The sequence below is a fragment of the Calliphora vicina genome, chromosome 2 (assembly GCF_958450345.1).
Source record: "Calliphora vicina chromosome 2, idCalVici1.1, whole genome shotgun sequence".
Classification (NCBI taxonomy): domain Eukaryota; kingdom Metazoa; phylum Arthropoda; class Insecta; order Diptera; family Calliphoridae; genus Calliphora; species Calliphora vicina.
Genome location: NC_088781.1, coordinates 31,883,167 through 31,891,081, shown reverse-complemented (window position 1 = coordinate 31,891,081; position 7,915 = coordinate 31,883,167).

Below are 7,915 nucleotides of genomic sequence, written 5' to 3'. Positions count from 1 at the left end.
TATTGTTCTGTTTTAACAATTTTAAGTAACTAATTTATTTTTTACATATACAATATCGGTTGTTGGTGCCTTTTCAATTAAAAAAATAATTGTATTGACGAATTTGGTATTTAATATGACAATTGATTTGTCGTAATTTTTTTCAGTAGGAAGTAAACATGGTAAATGCAATTTATTTACATATATTTTTGATGAATAAGAAAAACGAAAATAATAATTTGGTTATTGCAGAAAGTTGATAATATTAGAATAATAAAAAAAATCGATTTAAATTTTTATAGAATTATAATTTTATGAATTTTGTAAAAACACGCAGTAAATTATTAGCCTAGAAAATAAAATTCACAAATTCTTGGAATTTTTTTTTTATTAAATAAGGATGTAAATAAACTTTGAAACTGATATCTGTTTTTGTGGTTAGCTATATATTATAATTACTCTAATAAGTTGTCATAACTTTCCCAATTATCGCAATGTATAATTATGTTTTTACATAAGATTATAACTGAAAGTATGACTATAAGTTAATATGTAATCAGACTTCGTGTTAATAGGCGTTACAGCGAAAAAAAGACAATTCAAATTTCAAAACATAAATAATTTCCTATTGGGTCTTTCAAAAACAATAGCTAACAAAAATTTTAATTTTTTTTTTCCTTCTTTTCTTACTTTTTTATGTTCGTTTTTTTTTCGTTAAAGTCACCACTAAGTTTAGCTAGGTTAAGTGAAGTATTTGAAGTGTGACACTTGATAAAAAAGCGAAAACTTTTTCCTTCATTCTTTTTTGTTAGAGTTTAGAATATAATACTTGAGTTGAATTTAGAAATAAAATCAAATTAATTAAATATATTTATTTTTTTTGTGCTTTTCCTCCAACAATAGCGTTTCAACAAAGCCAAAAAGGGGTGGAACAGTAAAAGTTAAGTTTATACAATAAATTAAAAATTACGAAAAGAAAAATACACATTGAACAAGAAATGAGGTCATTGAGCTTTGACTGTAATGTGAAGAGAGAAAACAGACGAAACAAAGTAGAAAAACAAAACCATTAAACATAAATCAATAAAAGGATAATTGTCCATTATTTCAAGTATAATTAAAAGAAAATATACATTGTATGTAGTGAAGTAATCTTTAAAGTTAATGTTTGATGACAATTAAAATAATAAATAATTAAAATGTAAACCACAATGTGGTTAAGTTTTAGATAAATTGATTGGTTGGTAAAGGCAAATGGTTTTTAAATGAATTGTTGTGTCCTACAAGAGAAAATGTGTATGACCATGATAAATAGTTTAAATACGAAGAACTCATTAATAAATTTGTATAGAGTTTAGGACTTAAGAAGAAGTGGCTGGAAATTTCGAAGTTTTCTTTTTTAAAAACTTTCTGTTTATTTTTAATTATGTGTAATAAAAAAACAAGTATTCTACTTTAAAACAATTGCAGTAAGATTTTTTACACTTTATGAATTCCATTCCTTTATGCTCAGATTTTCAGATCTTAATAGTAATGTCCTGTTTAGAATATGGGGGGTTTCAACTCAAGTGCATCAAGTTTTGAAACTGATGTCTTCCGATCGGGATGAAATTTGCAACAAGAGTTGTCCTATTGGATTGTAGTTTACGAATAATTTTCTACAAGACCGGTCAAGAACTCTCTGAGTTAGAGATCGTCAAAATTGATAATTTGTACAAAAAGGAGTCTTTTTCTAATTCTTGTAATATATTACATATTGTTTTTAACAAAATTTTTCCCAAATGTTTTATATAGCTATTTCTTCAATCTTTCAAAAAAAAAAAATAATTTAAAAAATATAAAAAAATTTTGACTTTTTTTCTTGCAAAATCAAAAAATATATGTTTCCTTCTCATTTACTGCTAGGTTTTCCATTTAAATTCAATTTTATAAAACAAACTGATACTTACGATTTAATCTTTTATTTTATTTAAATCTATTCCACTAGTTAATGCCATATTGTTTGGCATATATTTGCATATTTAACATGCACTTCCTATTTTAAACACGCAAAAACTGTAAGTATTTATTCACAGGACACTACATACAGCATTCAAAAAATTCTATTAGCTGTAACGCTAAAGAACGTAATAAAAAATGATGGAATTTTATTTTAAGTTTAATAAAAGAGAAAATAAAAAACAATCAAAAAAATACGTAAACATTTTCAACACGTGGAAAACGGATGTGATAACGACAAAATGGAAATGAAATTTTATTTACAACTCGCCAAGTGATGTGATGTAGAAAATGTAACATTGTCATTTAATGATTTATTTTGATGGCGATTTAAGCCATATCATCTGGAAGTAACGGAAAAAAGAAATAAAAATACAGAAAAATAAAACTTTTGTCCGATTAAATGCAGAAATCAATATAAATCAATTATTTTGCTTTAAACTTAATTTCTTGTAAAATTTAATTTTATTTTTGAAAATTTATCTATGGTTTTCTTGCTCATAAAAATCAATTCTTGAATTTCTTTGTACGATGAAAATTTCAATATTAATACGGCATTTTTTCATTTCTTTACTGTATATTAAAATTGAATAAGTTATGTATATAGTAATTACACGTCATGGAATTTTGAGCTGCAATAAATTTCAGGTGAAGTTATTTTCACCGACAATAATGCTGTTGTACAGTTTTCCGTATTTTTCAGCTCAATCATGGCATCATGATAATACTTGCAGATGGTGAACAAAAGGATACGTTCAAATTTCTCTGCCAATGCGTCACATTATTACGTATTGAATCTTTTTATGTTTTAGAACCTTCAAGAACTAAGGAGGATAAATCCAATACAGATGGTGAAATATTGAGTGTATGACTTAAAAATGCGGGATTATATACCTTTAAAAATGATTTGATGCTTCAACGCTATAAAAGAAAATCATTACTTATGATGAAAAATGTATCCATTACGATAATCCGAAGCGTAAGAGCTCCTATGTAAAGCCCGGCCAACGCGCCGAATCGACACCAAATCCAAATTTCCATTGCGCTAAGGTAGTTCCTTGTATTTGGTGGAAGCAACAGGTTCCTATCTATTATGATCTCCCGAAATCTGTCCAGACCATCAATGGAAACATGAACCGAACGAAGCTGAGCATTGGTCGAAAAAAGTCAGAATATGTGGCCACATGAACAGATTATCCGCTATTGGCTTGATTCGTTCTTGACCTTAAAATATGAGCAGTTCTTTTGGCTCGGAGTCCATATGTTACCGGAAAGATGAGGAAAGGTAGTAGCTAACAAATAAACAAATTTATTTTATGAAAAAGGAACTGAGGGTAGACTAAGGGACTTATCATCAGCAAAACAATGTAGGATTATTCCACTGGAAAGACGCTCTCTCACGAAAAGAGTCGGGTGATATTTGACTTCCCGATTACCTTGAATTTTTTCTGAGAATCCCGGTGATTTCTGAGGGTTATAACTCGAAAACCTATGAGAATTTTATTTTCCTGCCTTCGGCACAATTGTTGTTATGGACAAGGAAAAAAGAAATGTAAAACAAATTAACCCTCAAAGTGCTTAAAAAGGACGAAAAATTTTAAGTCGTATATACATATTTTATCTCCATGTTTGGCCTATAGCTGCCAAAATGTGTTCAGAGAAAATATTCCCTTTTACATAATTCATAATTCTTTAGAACATTATAATACTGGAAAAAGCATAACAGAATACATCACTGGGCTACTTAAACTATTTGATTTGTATACCCTACGCTACCATAGTGGATAATGTATTATGCGAAAGCCCTGATCTTGTAAATGCCCATAAATATTAGTCTACCAAAAAAACTTTTACAATGTCCGTCCGTCCGTCTGGCTGGTGGCTGTCCATGTAAACATTTGACATAAATCACACAACCTAATTTCATGGCGATCGGTCCAGAATTGATCATAGATTAAAAACTATTTCGATTGCTGGGAATCAAAAAAGTTTTGGAAATTGGTCTACAAGATTAGCCCTCATCTCACCCTCAAAAAACATACGTTGTTTACTCTCGTGTGTTATTTTCCACACATATGGTAGTCTATGTGTTTTACAGTAGCAAAATCATGATTTATCATAAATAAATTCTTTAGCTATATACTGTTTTAATCAAATTGGTTTACATAATATAACTTTTTGGCAGAAAAATTCTGTTCCTAGTGCAAAATACATAGAAATGAAGAAGCTCAGTTTGTGTGGATTTCCACACAAGTATGAGATGAGGGTAAACAACTACTGCTGTTAGATGTTGTTGTACCTGATAATTTCAATTAAGATTAGGTAATTCAGCAATTACATCCTTAGTTAAAATATACATATATCTTTACTGTTTTACATATTAAATAAAAATTGTGTTGACAAAATGTTTGCTATTTTCAGTAAAATATTTATTTAAATTCTTTCCTTTACAAAAACAGAAACATTTTTAATATCAGATAAAAATTATACACAGTCAAGAATATCATTTTATACACATCCTTTTTTTCAATATGAATAAAATAAGAAAATATCACAAAGAGTTACAATGTTCACAAAAAAAAATTTTAAAAATAAAACTACGCAAACGACAACAAATGAATAAAACTAATGTCTATCTGTTTTGACTGGTAGATTTAACTAGACATTTTGTCTGCACTACTTGTCGGACAGACTGGCAGGCAGACGGACGTATGGAAGGACAGACAAACAGAGATCCAAACATAAAATTATGTTGGCTGTTGCTCTTCATAAATAATTCAGGTCAAGAGAGTTGTAATATTATCTTTATACAAAAGCACTGTATACAAAAACCATAATACTAAAAAATAAAGAAATATATATGTATTTATATGTATGTATTATAATAAATTTCCTACAAAGAAAGACCAACTGTCAAGTTGTAAAATAAAAATTCATAAATATTGTAATTGCTAAACAAAAACGACAACAAAAAAGAAATATTACTTACTACACTTGCTGTTATATCTTTTTGGTTATTCCTTTTGTTGTCACAGGGCTCACGAATGTCAAATATATATTTTACATTTGAAGTAAATACAAAAAAAAAACTACTTGAATGTACATTTTTTTGTTTGTGTTCCTAAGCTCAAAGACAAAAAACACTAAAAGTACACTTGAGATTTATTACTATGGAAATCTTGTCTGATTATTTAACTAAAGGGATGCTGAGTCCTTGTTTAGACAAACATTTGTGGCTGGCAATTGCTATAAAAAAAAACTATTTTTATGAAGCAATGAAGTGGAGTAAATATCTAAAGATTATTTTAAATAAAAATAAGATTTATTCGTAGGTAATTTTCAGTATCCCTTCAAGATTTGTTGAGACAGCCGATTAAAAAATTGGATATTCAAATCTAAATATCTCTGAAACCAGATTAGTCTCTAATATGTCAATAATATCAACCACTCACTCGATTATAGATAGTCTCAACTATAGATAGTCTCGACTATAGATAGTCTCAACTATAGATAGTCTCGACTATAGATAGTCTCGACTATAGATAGGCTCGACTATAGATAGGCTCGACTATAGATAGTCTCGACTATAGATAGTCTCGACTATAGATAGTCTCGACTATAGATAGTCTCGACTATAGATAGTCTCGACTATAGATAGTCTCGACTATAGATAGTCTCGACTATAGATAGTCTCGACTATAGATAGTCTCGACTATAGATAGTCTCGACTATAGATAGTCTCGACTATAGATAGTCTCGACTATAGATAGTCTCGACTATAGATAGTCTCGACTATAGATAGTCTCGACTATAGATAGTCTCGACTATAGATAGTCTCGACTATAGATAGTCTCGACTATAGATAGTCTCGACTATAGATAGTCTCGACTATAGATAGTCTCGACTATAGATAGTCTCGACTATAGATAGGCTCGACTATAGATAGGCTCGACTATAGATAGTCTCGACTATAGATAGGCTCGACTATAGATAGTCTCGACTATAGATAGTCTCGACTATAGATAGTCTCGACTATAGATAGGCTCGACTATAGATAGGCTCGACTATAGATAGTCTCGACTATAGATAGGCTCGACTATAGATAGTCTCGACTATAGATAGTCTCGACTATAGATAGTCTCGACTATAGATAGTCTCGACTATAGATAGTCTCGACTATAGATAGTCTCGACTATAGATAGTCTCGACTATAGATAGTCTCGACTATAGATAGTCTCGACTATAGATAGTCTCGACTATAGATAGTCTCGACTATAGATAGTCTCGACTATAGATAGTCTCGACTATAGATAGTCTCGACTATAGATAGTCTCGACTATAGATAGTCTCGACTATAGATAGTCTCGACTATAGATAGTCTCGACTATAGTATAGTATCGTAAATAAATATTATAGTATAGTATAGTATCGTAAATAAATATTAAAAATATATATAACAAGTAAGAGAGCTCTATTCGGCTGTGCCGAATCTTATATACCCTTCACCAAATTATACTTCAAAATAAAAAATTGAAAAATTTTTAGTGAAAACATTTTTTTTCAGTTTTTTTCATTTTTTGGAAAAAAAAAATTTTCAAATTGATTTTTTTAAATTTAAAAATTTAAAATTTTTTTTTTTAAATTTTAAAATTTTTTTTTTGTTTTTTAATTTTTTTGTTGTTTAAAAAAAAAAAAATCGGGTTAAAAATTTTGTTTTCCGATTTTGACCCATTGTAGGTCCAACTTACTATAGTCTTATATAAGTCGTTGCAAAGGTCTCTGAAATATCTATCATTAGATATCCATATTGTCTATATTAATGACTTAGTAATCCAAATATAGGTCAAAAATCGAGGTTGTCCTTGTTTTTTTGCTCATATCTCAGCCATTTGTGGACCGATTTTGCTGATTTTAAATAGCAAACTTCTCGAAAGCATGTCTGACAGAATTGTTGAAGATTTGGATCCCGAAGATATCAGGGGTCTTCAGAAAATTGATTTCAACAGACAGACAGACGGACATGGCTTAATCGACTCCGCTATCTATAACGATCCAGAATATATATACTTTATAGGGTCGGAAATGAAAAATGTAGAAATTACAAACGGAATGACAAACTTATATATACTCTTCTCACGAAGGTGAAGGGTATAAATGCAGGATTGAAGCATAATCTAGGGACATGAAAAATCAAAAAAAGTAATTTTAATTTTTTAATTTAACTTTTGAACTTGTTAAATCTTTTACGTAAGCTCTATATATATGATACAAACAAAATTACATAAACGTTTCTACTCCTACCCAATATTTATGACAACTGTGATAATAAATTATCTTTAAAAATTGAATAATCGTTCCCTTAATACAATTATGTTTTCTTTCTTCTTTACTCCTCCCTCCACAAAATTATTTCAAAATTTCATAGTTGCCAAATATGAAAAAGACACAAAAATTAAATCAAGTCAAAAGTGCATTCATTATTATTTTTTATTTTTTTTTTGTATTTTGTGTAGTGTAGTATGTGCTTGGCTATAACCTTTAGACTTTTGCTTGCCATTTTAATCCTTAAGGAGATTTAAAATGTCACAATAAGCTTCAGTGCTAACTTATTTATCTGGTAGTATTTTTTTCTGTTATATTTCAGCATAAATACATATAAACACAGACACTCAGTTTCGTGTTTGAGTTAGTTTAGATATTCTAACAAAATATAACATCTGCAAAAGTTAGAGTAGAAAGTCTAAATAAGCTCTTAACAACACATTACCATCCAGCACAGCAACGTTCATCCATCCATTTACTCACTTACTATTGCCTTTACGTTTCGTTTGTGTTCATTCCCATTCATTTGTTCCCACTTTTATTGCTAAGCAAAGCAATTTTCAATTTTTAATATGTAAAGTAATCCATTGTGTATTTCAAATGTTCTTTTCTTGTT